Consider the following 25703-nt stretch of genomic DNA (forward strand, 5'->3'; position numbering starts at 1 on the left):
CCGTTCACTTTGCGCTCGGTTTGCGCTCTGCGTTCGCTCATCGTTCACCGTTCATTAGCGTTCACCAAATTCTGTTCAGCGTGCGCTCACCGCTCGCTTAAAGTCCACTCGACGTACGCCCAGAGTGCACTCACCGTTAACTCATCGTTCAAGTGGGACAGTAGAACGTTTAAGGGACTGTACATATCTCTCTTTTTTTACGTTCGCCCTATTGATGTATAAGTTATCACATTTGGAATGCAATGTTTGCAAATTAAAACCTATAATTCAGAAATGTGTGTGTTTCTTTTCAAAAAAAAAAAACAGAATTCTTTTTTTCTAATATTCTATATCATACCTTGATATAAGCAGCTCTCAGTTACAATATCAAAAAGGTCCATGCAGTAACCGGAGAAGCCAGAGAAGAAATCTTTAATATAACATTGTGTTTCTTGAGCAAAAAGGGGGAAAATGCCGTGAAATTACTAGTACTCAAATATCATATACTTATTTAAATTTTATATATAATTTGTACATTGAGAGAGAGAGAGAGAGAGAGAGAGAGAGAGAGAGAGAGAGAGATATTATAACATATCATGGCACATTTGAAGCCATACAATCATTAATCGCCGTGGCGTCTAAAAGTCACCCTAGTCTGCCTGGTATCAAATTGCAAGTAATTTCTAATTAGAATCATATCCTGTTGTTAGATGTTTGAATAAATTATAAATTAAACACATATTTCCTCAGGGTTTTTAATTAACCATAAAATGTTTCCCTGTATTTCGTGTACTAAATGATCACACTAAATATTAATGTACAGTACCAGCAGTATCCTCTGTCACCAAGTGACGACAGATATGACGGTAACGCTGTTGACGGACGTAAATCTGACCTGAGCTTTAACGGTGGTCAATGATGGCCATAGATAATGTGCTAGGAATGGTGAACCTTTATTATTTTTATAGAAAGTAAATCAAAACTAAAAAAAAATCACATCGAAATAAGTTTTTGAGAGATTCAATGAACGTGTGTCGCTAACAAGCGTCGGAAGTATTGTTTTCATATTCAAGGGTGCTTGTATATAACATTGGAGTTTTAAGTCACCGGAGACCAGTGGTGACCTGGACAATCTCTTCAAACATTCATGATCCCTCGCCAATCCTTTTATAATGCTTCTTCTATATCATATGAATTTTTTGTATCAATTATTTGTTTTCATTAATTTCCGCATAAAAGAGTAACTGTGAAATATATTTCAGCAAAATCATAAACGTTGTAGAGTACATTTAAACTTCACTAGATGTATTTACCTATAGACATGTTGTCCATGTTTTTATTGATAGCAGTGTTTCCGATTTCGCAGGCTTATGGTGAGTTTAGATGCGTTTAATGCACTCGTCATTTAAAATTTAATTAAAAAGCTAGGATAGGGTGAACGTTTTCTTTTTACATAAACAACATTCTAATTGAGGCGGTTATCTATCGGTATTGTTCATCACTAGTATGTTATTTAAGTTGCATTATTAGTTCACTAATCTCCTAAATAGTGTTTGTTTGGTATTTCCACAAACCATATTTACATTTTGTTACCGAAACATATTGCTTAAGAAAATGTTTTAGATAAATATATTAGGATACAAAGTAACATCATTAATTAATGTTCGGTAGAGTTATTTATATAAAATAAGGTTTTTGCTACATTCAGTTTTTTTTTTAATCATATATGAAATAAGACTTTTTTAAAAATGAAATGACAACAACTGTTCCGACAAGTAAAATAAAATCCAACTTTAATTTTTTATTTGTTTATGAAGATCGCTCACAAGTAAATGTTAGTTAAAATGAACTCACTCAATTGTGTAAATGTAAATAATGTTGTTTATTTGGGGTTGTGTTAAAATGAACTCACTCAATTTTGTAAATGTAAATAATGTTGTTTATTTGGGGTTGTGTTAAAATGAACTCACTCAATTTTGTAAATGTAAATAATGTTGTTAGTTAAAATGAACTCACTCAATTTTGTAAATGTAAATAATGTTGTGTGTTTGTTGACAGTTAACGTTGCCCTAAACAAACCAGCATACCAGCAATACCCAGCGGTACCAGTTGACGACAGATTTGACGCCAGTAACGCTGTGGACGGACGTAAATCTAACCTGAGGTGGGACAGTGGTCAATGTGCTGCATCAAATCTATACAAACATACTGACACCTGGTGGGTGAACCTGACCAGCATCCACAGTATCCATCACATTACTATATACTTCATGACGAACAATGACGGTATAGTCACACTCATTATGTATCTTGGAAACGATAGCCTATGTGGTGTAAACTGTCATCACGCATAAATATACGCTTTTTATTGACATCTTTTATCAGAATACTAAATCTTTTTGTTATACTTTCCTGTTAAATACTGAAATCTGATTGGTTAAGACGCTGTTCATAATCCGTTCTATTACCCTCAGCGTTAGCAACGCACTTAGCAACGGGTAACATTAAAAAATGTTACATGCGTAAAAATTATGCGCGTACGGTTCGCTGTAGAATCCACGTTATTCCTATATAAAAGCAGTAAAATTTTCTTAAAAATTAAGACATTCAGTATAACAAAATAAATAGTGCCTGTTTTGGAGGATAACAACTGAAATTGACACCCCTCGAAAACCATTGTCAACCTCCGCTTCGCGTCGGTTGCTATGGTTTTCTCGGGGTGTCAATTTCAACTGTTACCCTCCCAAAAAGGCAATATTTATATATTGTTATACTTTCATGTCAAATACTGAAATCTGATTGGTTAAGACGCAGTTCATAATCCGTTCTATTACCCTCAACGTTAGCAACACACTTAGCAACGGGTAACATTAAAAATTGTTACATGCGCGAAAATTATGCGCGTACGGTTCGCTGTATAATTCACGTTTTTCCTATATTAAAGCAGTAACATTTTCTTAAAAATTAAGACATTCAGTATAACAAAATAAATAGTGCCTGTTTGGGAGAGTAAGAGTTGAAATTGACACCCCGAGAAAACCATTGTCAACCTCCGCTTCGCGTTGGTTGACAATGGTTTTCTCGGGGTGTCAATTTCAACTCTTACTCTCCCAAACAGGCACTATTTAAGGTCTTCCGTTTTCAACGGAAGACCTTGTACTGATTCTGTTGGTAATTCTTTTTATTCTTTTTTTTTCTTCTAGACGTTTTTTAAACTCAAATATCTTGCTTGTTTATTGTCCTATAAAGTTCAAATTTTCAGAGCATATTGGTAGTTACTATTTCTCAATATCTAAGGAAAATCGTTGAAATCGACACTTCCGGTACCGAGTTATTCCCATTTTTCCCAAAAATATAAGCATTCTTGTGCACGCAAAGGCTCTGAAACCGCTCACAGCATGTGTTAAAAAGTCACAAATCTTAAAAATATAGAGTTTGAACGTTGTCCTCCGAGTTTTGTTTTTACAATTTTCCTCCTTTAAAGTTTCAAAAAATTAATTTGAATTTGTGTTTCAAAAAATGCTGATTTTTGGTTGTGTTTTTGTTATGTAGCTCTTTAGTTTAAAAATTTCTCTAAACACATATAGAACAAAATATGTGCAAAATATCAAGGGCTTTCACTTGACACCATTGAAAAAGGGCTGGCTCCTTAAATTAGGGGCCTAGAGCCCTTAAAAGTCTTCGCTTTATAGCTCAAAAATGGTTAATATTTCGCTAGAGCTGTCGATAGAAAAGTTGTTCATTATTGTGTTATCAATGTCGTTACAAAATTATTTTGTACCGGTAATGCGTAATATGAGTGTAAAAAGCTTGTCTTGTTAACATGTACCTGTATTCATTTGGAAAGTAAGCGAATCGTCTTCGTGCGCATAACGTACATAAATTAACAGCTGAAATTGTACCAACATATACGGGATGCTTTAATTCATTTGAAAAAGTGTCTAAAAAGTATACGTGTACATGTTTTTCTTACAGCCTTTTTTTGGAGTCACCTCTGTTTAGTTCTTATAGTGGACAACCGTTAAGAAAAACAAAAACGAGAAAATATAAACGTTCTTTTTCTTATCTAGTGAGATACATAAACTAGATTTAAAAAAAAAATAACTTCCATGAAATAGATTTGAGTCATTTTACTGCAAGCATTTCAAATCGACCTTAATTCTTAGTTGTGTGCGTCATTACATAACCCATCTCGCCCGCGGCCGAGAAAATCGATCGCCAAGGTCGCGGCTGGACTACCTAGCGGTCAGCGGTTATCTAATACACAAGAATCGCGTCTGTCATATTTGATTTTATTTAGCCGCAAACACAAGAATCGTACACAGTGGAATTAAAGCTTACTCTTCCTAATTTGAATTAAACGATAGAGTGTCAATAAGAAATCGTTCTGTTTCATCATAAAAGCAATGCCATTCTCGAACTGAAGCAGTGTCAGACAGATAGATCAACTGTGGGATTCAAGGGGGAAAAAACTTATATTAATTAGAGTTTATTCATCATACTGCAAACATTGTAAATCTTCCTGGGTTCTGAGCTCTCTATGTGTGTAACGTAAGTTATCCGATCCCTTATCCGCGGCCGAGGAAATCGGTCGCGGCTGCACTACCTAGAGGTCAGCGGTTATCTAATAACAAGATATATATACAAGAACTGTTTCAATTTTATGTTCTTAAAGTTTGTTCACCTTCAATTTATTTAATTAAACATTAGAATGTGAATTGAGAAGCCCCTCTAAAAATTGATAAAAGCGATATTATTCCAAATCAGAAACATCATCAGACATAAATCAATAGTGAATTTGTAATTCTAAAATGTTCTAAAAACTATACATGTACTAATAATTTTATAGATAAACAACGAAAAACCACAAAGATTAAACCTTAAAATGATGATCACCCCTAGAACATAGCCAAGGAGATCCCGCGCGAGTGGACAAGTGATCCGCGGTAGCTTCGTGTTCTTCTACATGTACTTTATCACTCGTGCATGTTTATTGATATTTTGTACGATTCCAACTATTTGTTTATTCGAGATGTTTTATAGATATCGTAGAAAGTAGTTGACGTCTTCATAAGGTTGCACATAAAATGAGAGAGAGAGAGAGAGAGAGAGAGGAGAGAGAGAGAGAGAGCTCAAAATTGGAAGCATTATTTAGCCGAATTTAGATAACGAAACAGTCCCCAAACGTTCAAGGCAGGATATAAAAAATCAAATATCAAATTAACACATGCGGTAGAGACAATTGCAACTTCTCTGGCCTTTCCGGCAAGTTTGGAAAAACACCTTGAGTGTATTAACATAACCGGATGTTAGAATTTTATACAAAATGGAGTCGCTTCCCATTAAAAAAAGTATCGGCAAGAAGTCATGTATGTCGTTTCTGTGTTATATTTTAGTGTATATCGATACCTTTAAAGAAGTATAGCTCGCATCTCAACAGATCAAAATGTGTTGTAATTATATCAAGTTTTATAAAAAGGGGGGTTGTCATGGACGCCTAGGTAATACATTCGAAGTGTTTTTCCGAGCTTGCCGGAAAGGCCCGAGAAATTGCGATTGGCGGTAGAGGCTGACACGATAAAAGAATTGTCCAGAATTGAGGAATTTAGTGATTATTTTTAGAATGTTTACATGAGTTTTTTAACAAGATTTGTTTAGATTTTATCGGTTTCATGATCACAGTGCAAGGGCTTTATTTTTTTTCAAAATGTGGCGAAGACCTATTTTTGGCGACTACTTAACATGTGTACATTTTTCTCCTCAATGTATGTCACTTTCCCACCCGTGTGTTTATTCGGTCAGTCTATGCTAAGTCAATCCGCTCCACGTGCGACCGAAAATCTCCTGTCGCGTCAGCGCACATAGCTCAGAATATTGCCCCCGGGCTGCAGATCAGCAATTATTGATAAATAATTGAGTAACATTTGGAAGGGTGCTTTCACTGCAGCGGACAATTGTTAAACAATAAGTGTCTAAATATTCGATGCCAATCAACCTCACATTAAAGGTGCGATATCGTAATCTGAGAATGTGGCTAAACAATTAACCTGTTGAACACGCTAAACTTCTATAGTTGTGAACAGAATAAAATATATATTATCAGAGACATAAATAACTTAATAAGTTATTTATGTCTCTGGGTTTATAAGTTAACAGTTTTAAGTCAAAGATTAAATAAAATTTGTTCTCAGGATTAGAATGATTAGTAATGATATACGACTACATTAAGCAATAAAGTCGGTCGATCGTTATTAAATCATCAGACTACTGCAAGTGTCGACAGTTTCTTATTTTTTAAAAATAATTGTAGTAGTTCAATTGACTTGCAGACTATAATATAGCGACTTTTCTGCCTCCCAAAAATGTATGCATTTAATTGCGATAGATATTTGTTCTTGGGGATTTTACTTATTGTTACATGTATATGCACATTGATAAAAAAAATCATTGAAGTTGTGTAGTATGAGGTTGTCATGCAGATTAAGTGACCTAAAACTCCGCGGAATATTTTATTTTTCATCTAGCTTGTCAAAATGGGAGATTGTTAACTTGTAGTTTGTTAACTCTGAAAAAGTCTAGAACAGAAGAAATAAAGTCTTTATAGCTTTCGCTACATCTTCTTATTTATGTGTACGCGTACATAAAGCTATTTAAGATTTTTTTTTGTATAAAAAGTGTTGTTTTTCCTTACGTTAAATTTAAATCTATAGAAATTCAATATCTACATGTAACATCTCAAAAGCTTTGATAGCTTACCGCTTGGAAATCATTTAGTGATGCAAATTGACAAATGCCCATGAAAAGACATTATTGGACCCCAAGGGTTTCTTATCCTTTCCGACGATAATGAGAAGAACTCAAATGTGCATACAAATCATACATTTACATGTATATTTATATGTGATGTGATAGAAATAACTGAAAAATATAGGGGTTTTTTTGTGCTGCACAAAACGGGCGAAAAGGATTTTTATACCCCACGAAAATAAATTAAGGGGGGGGGGGGGGGTAAATAAAAATCACCTTGTCCGTCCGTACGTCATGTCCGGTCTATATCTTTCTGATGGAGAAACATTGGAAGTGTTCTTACTTTATATAAATATTACTCATTACCTGACGAAGCGTCATGACCTAAACCCAAGGTCATTTGGACAGTAAAGGTCACTGGCAGGAAAAGTGCAAAATTTGTTTCTGGTCCACTTTGGAACTTCTTACTTCACACAAAGATTGCTTATGACCTGAGGGTGTGTAATGATTTGTCCCCAAGTCATTTAAGGAGAAACATTGGGAGTTTCTATTTCATGTAAAGATTCATGATGACCGATGATGTGTCATGAACTTGACCCAGGGTCAGTTGCGCAAGTTCAAAGTCATATTAAACATATGTCATATCTTGTATTAATGGAAATGAGTAAAAGCTAGAGTTTGACATAAAGATTACTTGTGACCTGTAAATATAACCTGCCTTGTCTGACTCACTAAAGAAAACGAACCATCCATTATTCTCTAATAGAGAAATACGTGAGTAATGACTTCTTTCTTAGCGGGGATATCATTTGTGAGCTTGCTAACAGTACCTTTTAGATGGTCCAGTGGAAGCAATGCCCCCTTTCTCTCAACCAAAATTTCCCTTAAGTTAACGCTTAGAAAATTTCCCCCACCGCCACATCCACACTTTTATTATAATTAAATTAATTATATACATGTACATAAATGATGTACTTTTTAAAGTTATCCTAAACTTAAAGTAAGTTAAACGAAGAACTTGCCTGGTATGAAAATAATACTTTGCAATTGAGTCTCGTTTTCGATTTCTTGAACTTACTATTATCATATTGATAATCCAGTATCATTAAAAACCATTTCCCTTCTCCTTACACTCGCCAGGTTCTGATAGACCTGTATCAATAACAGATTATTTCCACTTGACCTCCACATTTGCATACAATCTAAATAAACACCTACTTAGCAAAGATATGCCTTTATCTGTTTAATGAGTGGTGCAATACTCAATCTAGAGGTTACATAGAAAACAGGCATGGATTATTTTTTTTGGTCTCCATTTGAAGAGTTCCAATCAATTTTCTAAAGCTCTAATTGGTAAGAAGAAATGGTCGTGTAAAGATGACCTTTTATCAATACAGGGTCTGTCAGGCTCTGACAAGTGTCAGGAGAAGGAGGTGTTTTAATCAAACTGATGGACAATCCTTTCGCGACACGAAGTTGCGACGGAAGACCTACTCGTTGCTTTGCAACGAGCTCGTTATATAATATGATTTTCCCTGTTAGTTTAAAAGATGCAATACCGAAAAAATATTTTTGGTTTTAGTGTAAAAGAAACTGGAGTGAAAAAAAGTCTCAAGGGCTGCAATGAACATAAACAGTAACTGAAACAAATGGTCAAACACATTTACAACTTTTAAATTAAAATTACAAATTTAAGAGAAAATTAGACATTGAATTCAAGAGTTTGCTTAATGCAATTTATAGATATGTTTGTTCATGTTTTAAAATGAGATGATATGCCTGGAGTCTTTTGAGGTAAGGTTTGTGGTTTCATTGGGATTACTCACACATTTGCATTGTGACGTTGTTTGACATAATAATTAAGAAATACCAGAATTACACATATACTAAGATAAGTTTGTCCTGAAATCTACGGATTCTGAAAGGTTTTGATAAAGGTGTTTTCGTTATATTATAATAGCCCATTTTGTTCTACTGTTGCATTTTATTTGTAAATAAGTTATTAGCAAATAAAAGTAACGAATCATGACAAAAGTAATGCCATTATTTTCGAAAATTTTAGGTATAAATAACATTTATAATAGCCACATACAAAATGTAAATAATATTTACGAAATTATTTATATTTCCTTAAAAAACGACAGCTTGATCATCCTGCACTTTTTCATTATGTAGTTATAAAACGCATCCGACAAAATCATTTAACGTGTATTACAGACCAAAGTGTAGTGAACAGAATGGGGTGTAGCTTTGATACAATACCTTAAAACTGCAATCCGATAACCAGACCTTAAGATTTTGAATATCAATTAACGATTTTGTCAATCCTCCATTTAGGAAAATACATCAACGCATGACCTAAAGTAAAAAGTAACGTTATGAACGGTATGGAATTTTCATTAATAAAGATTGTGTAATAACGGAAATATTCAATGCTATCAAAATTATACCACAACAGTTCGCGCAGTTATAACAAAGCAGACTTGTCTCTTATCTAAAACCACAATTTGTCGAATCATTGCAGGTAGACAACATAGAAATCAAATGATAATCATCGTGTTAACCTTTTTTTCCAGATTGTACTTAAGCATACTTTAAACCCCTAAATGCAGATTAACGCACTCAATCTGCAACATCTATTCATGATTAACATGGCGACCCGATATAATTACTGTATGTAAACTGATGATTTTTACAATCACGATATACTTCTTGGCGTGTTTTAGAGTGACACTTGAATGGTAAGATTTGAGTTTTACCTTCTGTAAATAACATTGTTTTGCTTTTTTTCGATTATGAGCGACAATTAGGTATATGTAATTCTTGAAAATAATCTCTATATGTTTATCAAAACAAACCAATAATTTCCAATGTAAGATATTGTGTTAAAGTAGGAGCTAGCACGATAAAGAAACCTTCGTACGTATAGCGCCTCTAAATCATATGAAGTTTTTCCAGATATTAAAAGGATTTGTAATTTTATATTAACTTGCGAACTGTTTTATGTTATCTACCCACCATGGTTATCAATAATATTATCTTCACTGGTGTACCTTAAGATTTTTATTGGGTGTCAATTGGATATTTTGTTAAACAAGTAGGCGTTAGATGCCTTTTCACCTGTTTTTTTTGCCTGTTCTTCACTGTTGGGATAAACGTGCTTGGTTTTTAAGAGAGTACTCCTGACCTCCCTTTTCGCCACGTACTCTCTCATGCAATATATGCGCTGGATTAATTCCAATTCGTTAGCACGATCGTATCGCTCTGACATAAAAACGTAATATATGGTTTTAAACAATGAAGTTTTAATTATTTATTTTTTCTCCTGACAATTCTTTCTAACGACAATCATATACAATAGCTGCGAAATATTTTATATTACTCCTGATATTCAATCTTTGTCCAGTACTTTTAATTCACGACTAGTGTTGTTAGTTAAATACCAGTTAAAATGTTCAAAATACGGTATCATAATTCTGTTTATATATATAAAAATGGTTTATCAATACGTTTTTATTTTTTTTTCTCAGAGAATTCTCAGTTTAGCCCCCACCATTATATTTGATATTATAATAAAGTATGGTGGTGTTGTTATTTTAAACGACAAATATATGAAACTTGCATATGTATTCCTTGTAAGTGTGCGCTAAAGTATATAACTATTTTAATCGATAAGTGAATGGAGAACGTGTAATATGTTGCGCCTTTAGTGCAGTTAATAATTAGCAATATTTTATTTGATATTGTAAAAAAGAATCGTATAAAATTGTTATTCACTGGATCGATAACGTCTTGTACAGATTCTTGGTTTCGGGGGTACATAGCAGGCCGTGTTCTTGGATTCTCTGTGTATGTCTCCAATACCACGGATAGATCACAGGGAACGTTGTGTTTCAAGGACGACAACTTCACAAATCACACAATACCTCCTGTCTTTACAACAAATTGTTTTGTTCATGGACAATATGTCATCTACTACAACTAGAGACTACCAGGAGTTGACTACCCTGACGATTATTATCCATCTGTTGCCATTTACCTTTGTGAAGTAGAAGTGTATTGTAAGCATTTTTTTAATTCCAATAACCTTTGAAAATTGTTTCATGTGTGGTAACATATCCACATTTTTTTTTTTAAAATATAGAACAATAAAATAATGTGCAGACCTTGTGAAATAAATCATTAAAGTTACAGTGTTGTTGATTGAAATAAATCCATCAAATTGTATCCAGTCATTTAAAGTGTATAATTTAACTTCTGAATGTTTGCCACCCCCTCCCTTTGTTTTAAAAACAGTTAGTTGTTTTGATTAGCAATTTACTTGTATTATCCGTGTATGTCTCCAATACCACGGATAGATCACAGGGGACGTTGTGTTTCAAGGACAATAATTTCACAATAAACACAATACCTTCTGTCTTCACAACAAACTGTATATTTCACTGGCAATATGTCATCTACTACAACGAGAGACTACCTGGAGTTGTCTACCCTGACGGTTATTATAGTTATGTATAGAGTAACCTCTGTGATGTAGAGGTGTATGGTTAGTGTTCTTTATAATTTTAACAACCTTTGAAAAATATTGTAATATTTATCATATTTGGTCACATATTTACCTTTACTGTCAAAACATAACCCCAAAAACTAGTATGCAGACCTTGCGGAATAAATCAGTAATGAGACTATCAAATCTGGTTCAAATATTTTAACTGTCGATTTTTTCTAGGAAGCACCCCCCCCCTCCCCCCGAAAAAAATGACACATTATATAAATAGTGCCTGTTTGGGAGGGTAACAGTTGAAATTGACACCCCGAGAAAACCATTGTCAACCGACGCGAAGCGGAGGTTGACAATGGTTTTCGAGGGGTGTCAATTTCAACTGTTATCCTCCCAAACAGGCACTATCTATTTTGTTATACTGAATGTATTTTTTAAAATTTTTAAGAAAATTTTACTGCTTTTATATAGGAATAACGTGAATTCTACAGCGAACCGTACGCGCATAATTTTCGCGCATGTAACATTTTTTAATGTTACCCGTTGCGAAGTGCGTTGCTAACGCTGAGGGTAATAGTAAATATTATTAACTGCGTCTTAACCAATCAGATTTCAGTATTTAACATGAAAGTATAACAATGTAAAATGGTATGCTTAGCAATTTCTATATGGATGTGAATTATTAAAACTAGGCACAAAGAAACCTTTTGATAATAAATCAATATAAAGATGATTAAGGACAGGAATAAAGCATTCCAAACATTTCATTTAGCTCCAAATTAACTGAATCCTCTTCCTGTAATGCTCATGGATGTTACATGTATGTTAGGGCGGGGTTAAAGTAGCCAGATAGTATAACTGAAAAGATGGCATATACCATTACATTGTATATAAATAGTGCCTGTAGTTGCTAACTCTGAGTGTAATAGAACGGATCATCAACTGCGTCTTAACCAATCAGATTTCGGTTTAAACATGAAAGTATTGTAACGAAATTTGTCATTTGGTGTTGTTAATTTTCAACTCTGAGGCCAGTGTACTTTAGTACGAGAGACGGAGTTGTATGCTGGTCATGTAGTGGATATCCATTGGCTTTTCTAGCATCACTGCGTCATCGGAATGTCTGTACATTGTGTCATGATTTTCAATTACATAAAAAACCTTTTAAGGTTGATGACAAGGATTTTCGGTCCTAATGGCTTGATGAGGGTGGTCCTCATTACTGGTCTATTACACACACATCACCAGTGTGTTAAGGCTGTCAATAAATTCTGTTCAGACAAAAAGGACGGGGAACGTGCATTATGACATCAAAGTATACTGTAAATTCCTAATTAAACGCGAGGAATTAATATCCGCGTACAATTGCGAGAACCACCCTTCGCGGATTTAAATATATCGCCATTTTTATCTGAGAGTTCAGAACTATAAGAAATAGGCAAAAAAGTTCCACATTTGCGATTTTATATTTTTTCGATTTGATACAAACCAGCGGGATCGCGGAACTAAGGACTCGCGTAATATTATAATACATTTTTGCAATAAATGTTGCAATATTGCAATAAATATATGTTTTTGGTTGAATTGGAAATTGTCTTGATGGACTTTCGTGCATACCAGTATACACCGTCACGTAAATGAACACATCTCTCATTTTTTTTTTCATCAATAGAATAGAATTGAATATACTCAAAACAAGATTAAATATGTAATTTCATGTACAGGATGTCCAGTAACAGGGTTTTACGGATCTAACTGCTCCATTCCCTGTCCAGATGTCAACTGTCAGTACTGTCACATAGAGACGGGCTATTGCCAGTGTTGTAAACCTGGGTATCAAGGTTATCATTGTGAATTAGGTAAGAAATGATTTCACAAAAAACAGTATTTACTAGATGTGTGTATGCGTGTATCTGGCTTCGTTACGTATTGGCTTTAATTACAAAGCATTAATAGAACTTATAAGACTTTAAAATATTTGTTTTATTCGGAAGCAATCATACGAATCCTGTATACATTTAAGCATGTATGTACTGTTTTGATAATTGTGTGTACTTATGAATACAAAATATTCAAAAATATTCAAATCTTTTAATTTAAAATCAATTCGATTCAAATTAAAAAAAAATGTTTCGCTGATTAGTTCTTGTATTGACTTTTAAAAGTTTCACAAATGTTTAAAAGAGTAATGTTAGTGTGAAATTGGGAAACATTTTCTACAGCAAAAGTTGAATGTAACGAACAGGCTATAACAAATGTAGAGAATATCTATTATGTCCCAGTAAAGTCCTTACAGAACCTAAAGGAAGTTGCCGTAAATGACAAACACGGCCCTAAATAATTAAAATAAAATAAATAATAAACCGAAGTAAATGTAAGACCCCGCTGATGAAATTTTGGTAATGAATACCTAAATTCCAAAGTTGAATAAATGAAGATCGATTCATTGATGATAATCTAACGTGTGTTTAGTGCGTCTTGAAATGTCTAAAATGTATACAATAGTAGTCAACTTAAATACTTTATTGGATAGTAGAAAAATCTGAATATACATGTATATGCATGCTTTGAGTACATGACATCTTTATCGGTCATTTTGTAGCTGATTATTTTTACATATTTAAAGGCTGTGACAATGATTCAATAGAAATTATTTCTTCTAATCATTCCAGAATGTGACAGAGGATTTTATGGTATTGAATGCAGTGAAACATGTGGACACTGTCGTGATGTAAGCCAATGCTCCAATGTCAATGGAACTTGCTTAACTGGATGTGATGCTGGTTTCAAAGGGGACTTATGTAAAACAGGTAAGGAAAATATATCAGGTACAAGGAGAGGAACAAAAGCCTTCATATTTATTTTTTAATCACATAGTTATATTATTCTTAATAAAGGCATGCCAACATGTTACTGTTGCAATGATATACAGATAAGTGCATTAATTTCAAGGTAGCACTATATAGAGACCTAATAACAAGACACATAGGTCCTTTAGTTATTAAGATGGAGTCATTTTATATCATTTCATCTCAAAAGGCTGTGACAATGGTTCATACGGCGTTGACTGCAACGAAATTTGTGGAAATTGTTTGAATGAAAGTCAATGTTCTAATATCAATGGAACATGCTTCACTGGATGAAATGCTGGCTACGAGGGGGACTTGTGTAAAACAGGTGAGTAGTTAGTTATCGGGACAACTACTTAGATATGCAGCAGGTAGTTAGGTGAGTGATTATAACTTATTAAAAATACGGAGATATATAACATGAACTACATTTGCCATAAGTATTATAAAATATTCAGTAAGTGAAGTTAGTAAGCTCCTTTAAAACCAAAATAAACAGAGAAGTAAATTTACATTCGTATCTATAGGAATGATAATATGACAAAATTTAATGTGAAATTAGGAAAAAGTAGTTTAAAAAAAAAAAGTAATCAATAACACATGACTTGTAAATAATCAAGTGTCAACACAATAATCGTTTACACATGAACTGGGAGCGGAAAACCTTACTATTATTCTGAAAAAAATTCAAATTTCTTATTATTTTTTTTTTCTTCTAGACGCCAACTTTGATCCTTAATATCTCGCTCGTTTGTTCATCGATTGTTTGTTTTGAAATTTTCAGGACTGATAAAATGCCGCGTGATGTTGTCGTTGCATATTTTAGTTGAGGAAAATCCCTATCCGGTTTTGAGTTATTCCCCTTTTAGTAAAATTTAACGACTTCTTTTGTCCAGGGGGGTTTAGCTTTAACGATGACTGGCAGAGTCTCAAAGATGGGCTGGTTTGGAAGCTAATACATTAAATTTGTGCGAGATATATTTTATTTATTATTTAGATGCAAATAAAAGGGGTGGTATAGATGTTGAAACAAAGGTAAGAAAAGAAATCAAAAAAATTCGCGTATTTTTCGTGTTAGTTTTCTATCTGATAAAAATTTGTTATAACATGTATTTTAAAAGTTCTTGGTCTTACCCAGACCTTTCATTCGGTATACCGAAAAAGGAGCTGGCCCCTATAATTAGGGAATTAGGGAGCGACAATTAGGTATATGTAATTCTTGAAAATAATCTCTATATGTTTATTAAAACAAACCAATAATTTCCAATATAAGATATTGTGTTAAAGTAGGAGCTAGCACGATAAAGAAACCTTCGTACGTATAGCGCCTCTAAATCATATGAAGTTTTTCCAGATATTAAAAGGATTTGTAATTTTATATTAACTTGCGAACTGTTTCATGTTATCTACCCACCATGGTTATCAATAATATTATCTTCACTGGTGTACCTTAAGATTGTTATTGGGTGTCAATTGGATATTTTGTTAAACAAGTAGGCGTTAGATGCCTTTTCACCTGTTTTTTGCCTGTTCTTCACTGTTGGGATAAACGTGCTTGGTTTTTAAGAGAGTACTCCTGACCTCCCTTTTCGCCACGTACTCTCTCATGCAATATATGCGCTGGATTAATTCCAATTCGTTAGCACGATCGTATCGCTCTGACATAAAAACGTAATATATGGTTTTAAACAATGAAGTTTTAATTATTTATTTTTTCTCCTGACAATTCTTTCTAACGACAATCATATACAATAGCTGCGAAATATTTTATATTACTCCTGATATTCAATCTTTGTCCAGTACTTTTAATTCACGACTAGTGTTGTTAGTTAAATACCAGTTAAAATGTTCAAAATACGGTATCATAATTCTGTTTATATATATAAAAATGGTTTATCAATACGTTTTTATTTTTTTTTCTCAGAGAATTCTCAGTTTAGCCCCCACCATTATATTTGATATTATAATAAAGTATGGTGGTGTTGTTATTTTAAACGACAAATATATGAAACTTGCATATGTATTCCTTGTAAGTGTGCGCTAAAGTATATAACTATTTTAATCGATAAGTGAATGGAGAACGTGTAATATGTTGCGCCTTTAGTGCAGTTAATAATTAGCAATATTTTATTTGATATTGTAAAAAAGAATCGTATAAAATTGTTATTCACTGGATCGATAACGTCTTGTACAGATTCTTGGTTTCGGGGGTACATAGCAGGCCGTGTTCTTGGATTCTCTGTGTATGTCTCCAATACCACGGATAGATCACAGGGAACGTTGTGTTTCAAGGACGACAACTTCACAAATCACACAATACCTCCTGTCTTTACAACAAATTGTTTTGTTCATGGACAATATGTCATCTACTACAACGAGAGACTACCAGGAGTTGTCTACCCTGACGATTATTATCCATCTGTTGCCATTTACCTTTGTGAAGTAGAAGTGTATGGTAAGCATTTTTTTAATTCCAATAACCTTTGAAAATTGTTTCATGTGTGGTAACATATCCACATTTTTTTTTTTAAAATATAGAACAATAAAATAATGTGCAGACCTTGTGAAATAAATCATTAAAGTTACAGTGTTGTTGATTGAAATAAATCCATCAAATTGTATCCAGTCATTTAAAGTGTATAATTTAACTTCTGAATGTTTGCCACCCCCTCCCTTTGTTTTAAAAACAGTTAGTTGTTTTGATTAGCAATTTACTTGTATTATCCGTGTATGTCTCCAATACCACGGATATATCACAGGGGATGTTGTGTTTCAAGGACAATAATTTCACAATAAACACAATACCTTCTGTCTTCACAACAAACTGTATATTTCACTGGCAATATGTCATCTACTACAACGAGAGACTACCTGGAGTTGTCTACCCTGACGGTTATTATAGTTATGTATAGAGTAACCTCTGTGATGTAGAGGTGTATGGTTAGTGTTCTTTATAATTTTAACAACCTTTGAAAAATATTGTAATATTTATCATATTTGGTCACATATTTACCTTTACTGTCAAAACATAACCCCAAAAACTAGTATGCAGACCTTGCGGAATAAATCAGTAATGAGACTATCAAATCTGGTTCAAATATTTTAACTGTCGATTTTTTCTAGGAAGCACCCCCCCCCCTCCCCCCGAAAAAAATGACACATTATATAAATAGTGCCTGTTTGGGAGGGTAACAGTTGAAATTGACACCCCGAGAAAACCATTGTCAACCGACGCGAAGCGGAGGTTGACAATGGTTTTCGAGGGGTGTCAATTTCAACTGTTATCCTCCCAAGCAGGCACTATTTATTTTGTTATACTGAATGTCTTTTTTAAAATTTTAAAGAAAATTTTACTGCTTTTATATAGGAATAACGTGAATTCTACAGCGAACCGTACGCGCATAATTTTCGCGCATGTAACATTTTTTAATGTTACCCGTTGCCAAGTGCGTTGCTAACGCTGAGGGTAATAGTAAATATTATTAACTGCGTCTTAACCAATCAGATTTCAGTATTTAACATGAAAGTATAACAATATATAAATAGTGCCTGTTTGGGAGGGTAACAGTTGAAATTGACACCCCGAGAAAACCATTGTCAACCGACGCGAAGCGGAGGTTGACAATGGTTTTCGAGGGGTGTCAATTTCAACTGTTATCCTCCCAAACAGGCACTATCTATTTTGTTATACTGAATGTATTTTTTAAAATTTTTAAGAAAATTTTACTGCTTTTATATAGGAATAACGTGAATTCTACAGCGAACCGTACGCGCATAATTTTCGCGCATGTAACATTTTTTAATGTTACCCGTTGCGAAGTGCGTTGCTAACGCTGAGGGTAATAGTAAATATTATTAACTGCGTCTTAACCAATCAGATTTCAGTATTTAACATGAAAGTATAACAATGTAAAATGGTATGCTTAGCAATTTCTATATGGATGTGAATTATTAAAACTAGGCACAAAGAAACCTTTTGATAATAAATCAATATAAAGATGATTAAGGACAGGAATAAAGCATTCCAAACATTTCATTTAGCTCCAAATTAACTGAATCCTCTTCCTGTAATGCTCATGGATGTTACATGTATGTTAGGGCGGGGTTAAAGTAGCCAGATAGTATAACTGAAAAGATGGCATATACCATTACATTGTATATAAATAGTGCCTGTAGTTGCTAACTCTGAGTGTAATAGAACGGATCATCAACTGCGTCTTAACCAATCAGATTTCGGTTTAAACATGAAAGTATTGTAACGAAATTTGTCATTTGGTGTTGTTAATTTTCAACTCTGAGGCCAGTGTACTTTAGTACGAGAGACGGAGTTGTATGCTGGTCATGTAGTGGATATCCATTGGCTTTTCTAGCATCACTGCGTCATCGGAATGTCTGTACATTGTGTCATGATTTTCAATTACATAAAAAACCTTTTAAGGTTGATGACAAGGATTTTCGGTCCTAATGGCTTGATGAGGGTGGTCCTCATTACTGGTCTATTACACACACATCACCAGTGTGTTAAGGCTGTCAATAAATTCTGTTCAGACAAAAAGGACGGGGAACGTGCATTATGACATCAAAGTATACTGTAAATTCCTAATTAAACGCGAGGAATTAATATCCGCGTACAATTGCAAGAACCACCCTTCGCGGATTTAAATATATCGCCATTTTTATCTGAGAGTTCAGAACTATAAGAAATAGGCAAAAAAGTTCCACATTTGCGATTTTATATTTTTTCGATTTGATACAAACCAGCGGGATCGCGGAACTAAGGACTCGCGTAATATTATAATACATTTTTGCAATAAATGTTGCAATATTGCAATAAATATATGTTTTTGGTTGAATTGGAAATTGTCTTGATGGACTTTCGTGCATACCAGTATACACCGTCACGTAAATGAACACATCTCTCATTTTTTTTTTTCATCAATAGAATAGAATTGAATATACTCAAAACAAGATTAAATATGTAATTTCATGTACAGGATGTCCAGTAACAGGGTTTTACGGATCTAACTGCTCCATTCCCTGTCCAGATGTCAACTGTCAGTACTGTCACATAGAGACGGGCTATTGCCAGTGTTGTAAACCTGGGTATCAAGGTTATCATTGTGAATTAGGTAAGAAATGATTTCACAAAAAACAGTATTTACTAGATGTGTGTATGCGTGTATCTGGCTTCGTTACGTATTGGCTTTAATTACAAAGCATTAATAGAACTTATAAGACTTTAAAATATTTGTTTTATTCGGAAGCAATCATACGAATCCTGTATACATTTAAGCATGTATGTACTGTTTTGATAATTGTGTGTACTTATGAATACAAAATATTCAAAAATATTCAAATCTTTTAATTTAAAATCAATTCGATTCAAATTAAAAAAAAAATGTTTCGCTGATTAGTTCTTGTATTGACTTTTAAAAGTTTCACAAATGTTTAAAAGAGTAATGTTAGTGTGAAATTGGGAAACATTTTCTACAGCAAAAGTTGAATGTAACGAACAGGCTATAACAAATGTAGAGAATATCTATTATGTCCCAGTAAAGTCCTTACAGAACCTAAAGGAAGTTGCCGTAAATGACAAACACGGCCCTAAATAATTAAAATAAAATAAATAATAAACCGAAGTAAATGTAAGACCCCGCTGATGAAATTTTGGTAATGAATACCTAAATTCCAAAGTTGAATAAATGAAGATCGATTCATTGATGATAATCTAACGTGTGTTTAGTGCGTCTTGAAATGTCTAAAATGTATACAATAGTAGTCAACTTAAATACTTCATTGGATAGTAGAAAAATCTGAATATACATGTATATGCATGCTTTGTGTACATGACATCTTTATCGGTCATTTTGTAGCTGATTATTTTTACATATTTTAAGGCTGTGACAATGATTCAATAGAAATTATTTCTTCTAATCATTCCAGAATGTGACAGAGGATTTTATGGTATTGAATGCAGTGAAACATGTGGACACTGTCGTGATGTAAGCCAATGCTCCAATGTCAATGGAACTTGCTTAACTGGATGTGATGCTGGTTTCAAAGGGGACTTATGTAAAACAGGTAAGGAAAATATATCAGGTACAAGGAGAGGAACAAAAGCCTTCATATTTATTTTTTAATCACATAGTTATATTATTCTTAATAAAGGCATGCCAACATGTTACTGTTGCAATGATATACAGATAAGTGCATTAATTTCAAGGTAGCACTATATAGAGACCTAATAACAAGACACATAGGTCCTTTAGTTATTAAGATGGAGTCATTTTATATCATTTCATCTCAAAAGGCTGTGACAATGGTTCATACGGCGTTGACTGCAACGAAATTTGTGGAAATTGTTTGAATGAAAGTCAATGTTCTAATATCAATGGAACATGCTTCACTGGATGAAATGCTGGCTACGAGGGGGACTTGTGTAAAACAGGTGAGTAGTTAGTTATCGGGACAACTACTTAGATATGCAGCAGGTAGTTAGGTGAGTGATTATAACTTATTAAAAATACGGAGATATATAACATGAACTACATTTGCCATAAGTATTATAAAATATTCAGTAAGTGAAGTTAGTAAGCTCCTTTAAAACCAAAATAAACAGAGAAGTAAATTTACATTCGTATCTATAGGAATGATAATATGACAAAATTTAATGTGAAATTAGGAAAAAGTAGTTTTAAAAAAAAAGTAATCAATAACACATGACTTGTAAATAATCAAGTGTCAACACAATAATCGTTTACACATGAACTGGGAGCGGAAAACCTTACTATTATTCTGAAAAAAAATTCAAATTTTCTTATTATTTTTTTTTCTTCTAGACGCCAACTTTGATCCTTAATATCTCGCTCGTTTGTTCATCGATTGTTTGTTTTGAAATTTTCAGGACTGATAAAATGCCGCGTGATGTTGTCGTTGCATATTTTAGTTGAGGAAAATCCCTATCCGGTTTTGAGTTATTCCCCTTTTAGTAAAATTTAACGACTTCTTTTGTCCAGGGGGGTTTAGCTTTAACGATGACTGGCAGAGTCTCAAAGATGGGCTGGTTTGGAAGCTAATACATTAAATTTGTGCGAGATATATATTATATTAACAAACATTCAGACCCGCAATGTGTTTTTGTTACAAGTTCTATAAAATGTAGACTCAATGACTGAATTCTTTACCGTTTTCCGTCTGGGTTATTTTGAATCACGTGTGTACGTTATGTGTAGCCATATAGATGAACTCTTTAAGTGTTTAATTTTTAAAAGAAATTGTGTACATGCACAGCAATGCAATGCTAGGACAATTAAATTTCAACAATGTATATGGTGAGGCCGGTCGGACTGATACTGGTTCTTCTTGTTCTAGAAATAGCGAATGTAATACGAAGTATTGGGGTGTTATATTTTAAACAAATATAAGTATTGCTTTCTTAAAAGCTTTCATTACTCAACAAAGTATGTTATTGAAAGCATTCTTAGTTACCTTAGCTGAATATATGTACCGCTCGGTCTGTATCCCGGAAAAATCGACTACCATCCGAAATTTTTCATACAAGGTCTACAGACTTGCAGCTAACATTACCTTTAAAAATACATTTTAGAATTTGCCGCTGTTTATAAATTCATTAAAAAGACGCGCAGAATCACGTGGTAATATGTCGTTTGATTTGGGATTTATGACGTATATTTATATTGTTTTCATTAAAATTATTTTATTATTTCAAGCTTGTGGGTGGAATGAAATCAGTTTCGCATGTTATATCACATAAACATGTCCTCTCCCCACTTTTTCTTGCAGCAACTATTTTTTTTAAAATTTTCATAAAAAAATTGAATTATCATGGAGTTGCCCCCCCCCCCCCCCCCGTTTTTGGTAGCATATAAAAAAAATGGTATGAAAATCATGAAATTAGGAGTGAAATTTTGAAAATTTTGGAAAATTCAAAATTCATCATTTTTCTCTTTCTTTTTTTGCTTGTCAAGATTTGTTGGATGAGTTTGCCCCCCCCCCCCCCTTTTAAAAACGATGCTACGTGCCTGGAAATTACTCATTTCTTAATTCCCCTTTTTAATAAACAAAACAAACCAACAGACATAACCGATATTGCATTTTCGATATTTGTCATCGTTGTAGACCCGTGTAACAATCTGTTAAGTAGGTGCACGACAAAGAACCCTTTGCTGATCTACATATTCATTAACGCATACAAAGAAAAAATATATTTTGATTTATTTTTGAATTTCTTTTGATGTAAAAAAAGAGAAGAAGTTGGTTCTCAGTCTCTCTTTATGCCTGTTTGTTAGCGGTTAATCCAAGTTCATTTTGAATATCCTTTTGTAATTTAAAAAATGCGATGTAATTTTTTTTTTCATGCAATATTTCGGATAAAGCAATGAAGAGTTGTTTCTTGAAATTTTATTAGACCATAAAATTGTAAAATGCTAACATTGAAAATTGTGCCCGATTTCTTTCTTTTTTTTAAGGTGAAACTTTATTGATTTTAAAAACGATTCTTTTAGATAAACAAATTGACATAATCAATAAGAGTTTGACAATCTCTAACTGCAGGTCTGTAGCTTTTAGTCTGAAAAAGAATCGGATGGACGACCTAGGACATAGATCGTCCATCCGAATTTCTTGAAAATTGCCATTTCTTTCATACGCGGACGCAATACTCACCGAGACTAAATGGTTCGTATCTGAAGTTTTAAGTTGTAACTGCTTTGAAAGGTAATATTGGTTTTCTGATAATTATGAACATGAATAATTAAATAAAAATGGTTAAAATTACAGTAAAATTATCGACATCGGTCTTCTCCATGCGCATATCTAGAAGTGGAAGGGTTCCAGACACCCCCCCCCCCCCCCAGCGAAATTTCGTTCAATTACGTGTACAATATAAACTTACCAAATATGCATCGGACATCCCTTGGCAAACTCAAATAACCGTCTGACTTTTCAACCCCCACCCCGGAAAAAAAATTTTTTGGTCCGCGCATGTTCCCCCTCCTCGAAATACAAAATTATTCTTCAAAACCCCCTGTAAAATTTCCAGGATCTCCGCATATATACTAAGAGATTCAATGGCGCTTGCGTTCGATAAAAATGCGTGTAAAACGTTTGTCAATGGTCTTTTTACCTTCGTACCGGACATAACCACATTCCCACTCTGTGAATAAAATGCGGCGAATCAAACAAGAGACAACGTGTTAAGATTTGTATTTGCTTATAAACATGTAGTATCATCGTGCAAAATGCACTGTACAATTATATTTTTTTTTTTGGACTTTACTTGTAAAATTCAACATCTGTTTCGTAATTTTTCTCACAGTTTATTTCTTACAAAGTTACTATTTATTTAGTGATTGACACTTTTCAGACTTTATATGTGATTTTAAAGAGACAAAGTGTCATGTATCAAGGACTGTTAATATTGTGCAATTATCAGATTTTCATTTCTTGGACATGAAAGACTCATTGAGTTTATTTAATTATTTTATATCTGTGAACCTTTCACTCAGCTTACTTATATCATTACCTGTCAATTTATACTCATTGCTAAGATTCTTATAAATAGTTATGTACAATTGTCAATGCGCAGTCTGGAATACGGCGGCCAGCCCCGGCCACGTCCGACTCTCCCAGAGTCTTGAGTCCGGAGGCCACTACTGGCCATATCGAACTTGTTTGTAATATGTCTGTCTGTTAAATTGTTATAATGTTGCCATCGTTGAGTCTCGTCCAATTTATGTGGAATCCTGCATCAGTGGCCTGTTTATTTCTCTGGAACTGTATACTGGTGGACCTCCGGGAATACGGCAAACCTACCCTTCGTTAAAGCTTACGGCCCACAGCGCGCCACAACCTTATACCTTATACACTTTACGCCAACATTACCTCACCCGGTTCGTACTGCACACGACCGATGCAGATCAAAACGAATTCTCTAGCATGGAATATAATAATTTGTTTCTCAATGTTTATACATCTAATATTGTACTTTGGTTAGCTATCAATTTTGTGTAATACGTCACAAGTATGACGCAGCTACGACGGAAAACCTAATCGTTGCTTGCAACGAGCTCGTCTCTAGTTGAAACATATGATTTATTTTTACTAAAATAAGAAACATAAAACAAAAGGAAACGAGCTGATGTCAACTTAATGTAAGAATTAGACTAAAAAAGCAATATAGTGACTTTTTGCAATTTTACAAGAAAACGTGACGTTCACTAACGTTAATGTTTAGGTTTGTTATGGTTGTAAGACAATACTGATGCAAGTCAATGCAATTATTGTTACTGCATTAACCTGTGCTAAACAGCAACAGTTGTCTGACATTCGTTCTATCTATAATCGTTTTAGAATGCAATAGAGGATCGTTTGGATATGGATGCAATGAAACATGCGGGCACTGTAGAAACAAAAGCTATTGCTTTCCAATTAATGGTACTTGCTTAACTGGATGTGATGTTGGCTATGAAGGAGCCTTATGTAAAACACGTGAGTAGGCAATTTTGAGGCATATAATTCAATTAACATATGTGTTCTTTTGTTGCAACATTTTCAGATCTTATTATCAGTATAAAAAAATCACAATATAAAAGCAAAATACGATATATATATATATATATATATATATATATATATATATATATATATATTAATATATATATATATATATATATATATATATATATATATATATATATATATATATATATGGTACTTAGTCAGATATAGTAGCTGTTATTACTACTACTACTATTGTTATTATCACTATTATATTAATTATTATATATTTGTTACTACAAATACATTTGAATACTGTAACATGTATATTTGTTAATAAATATCTGGAAAAAAAAAGATTACTGATTATTACTCAAATAAATACCATCAAATGTCATACCCAACAAAGAGAGTGTTAATATTCGAAGCATCTGAACTTAATAGTTGCTGAATCAATGACTTATGAATGACTTTGCCCGATATAAATGCTTAGGAATGCTTAGGAACATTACAAACAGTAAAAAATAATTATATTACAACTATAACAATTCAAATAGGTATTAGGACTTCCAAAATTGTGCATCTAGAGAGGAAGAAGCACAGGGAAACGTCGGTCCCGCAACTCGTCGTTTTCTTTTGTTTCTAGCTACTTTAAGAATACGTTTTGCGAATTCGATAATGCGTTATTGCATAAGTAACATGTGTAGGAAAACACATTGACAATCAGGGTAAAATGCTATTTAACTTTGTTCTCTATTTAGACAAACCATCCGTTTAACACAGAGTTTGACAACATGTACTTTATATGAAAAAAAATCTCAACATGCGTATACAACAACATCATTGTTTTCTTATATTTACAGTTAGCGTATAAATTAGTGATCTATGATTGCAAAGTTAAATTTACCTTTGCATTTGTCCAGTTGGTATAAGTTCGAATAAAACAGTAATGATTCTTTGAAACAATTTCTTCGAGATCTGAAAACAAAATATATTGTAATTCTCTCGCCAAATATGCAATGATAGAATAAATGATTAAAATTAAAGAAAAATAACTAAACAATGATAAAAAAAAAGAATGATAATAGACATTAATTATACCAGAATGT

General features: G+C 33.4%; 1 pseudogene; it reads left to right on the top strand.

Annotated features, from left to right (window-relative positions):
- The first annotated feature begins 1282 nt into the window (after positions 1–1282).
- On the top strand, positions 1283–24629 carry LOC128174319 (multiple epidermal growth factor-like domains protein 10; annotated as a pseudogene).
- The last annotated feature ends 1074 nt before the right edge of the window (positions 24630–25703 follow it).

This window comes from Crassostrea angulata, chromosome 2 (assembly GCF_025612915.1).
Source record: "Crassostrea angulata isolate pt1a10 chromosome 2, ASM2561291v2, whole genome shotgun sequence".
In the NCBI taxonomy this organism is placed as follows: domain Eukaryota; kingdom Metazoa; phylum Mollusca; class Bivalvia; order Ostreida; family Ostreidae; genus Magallana; species Magallana angulata.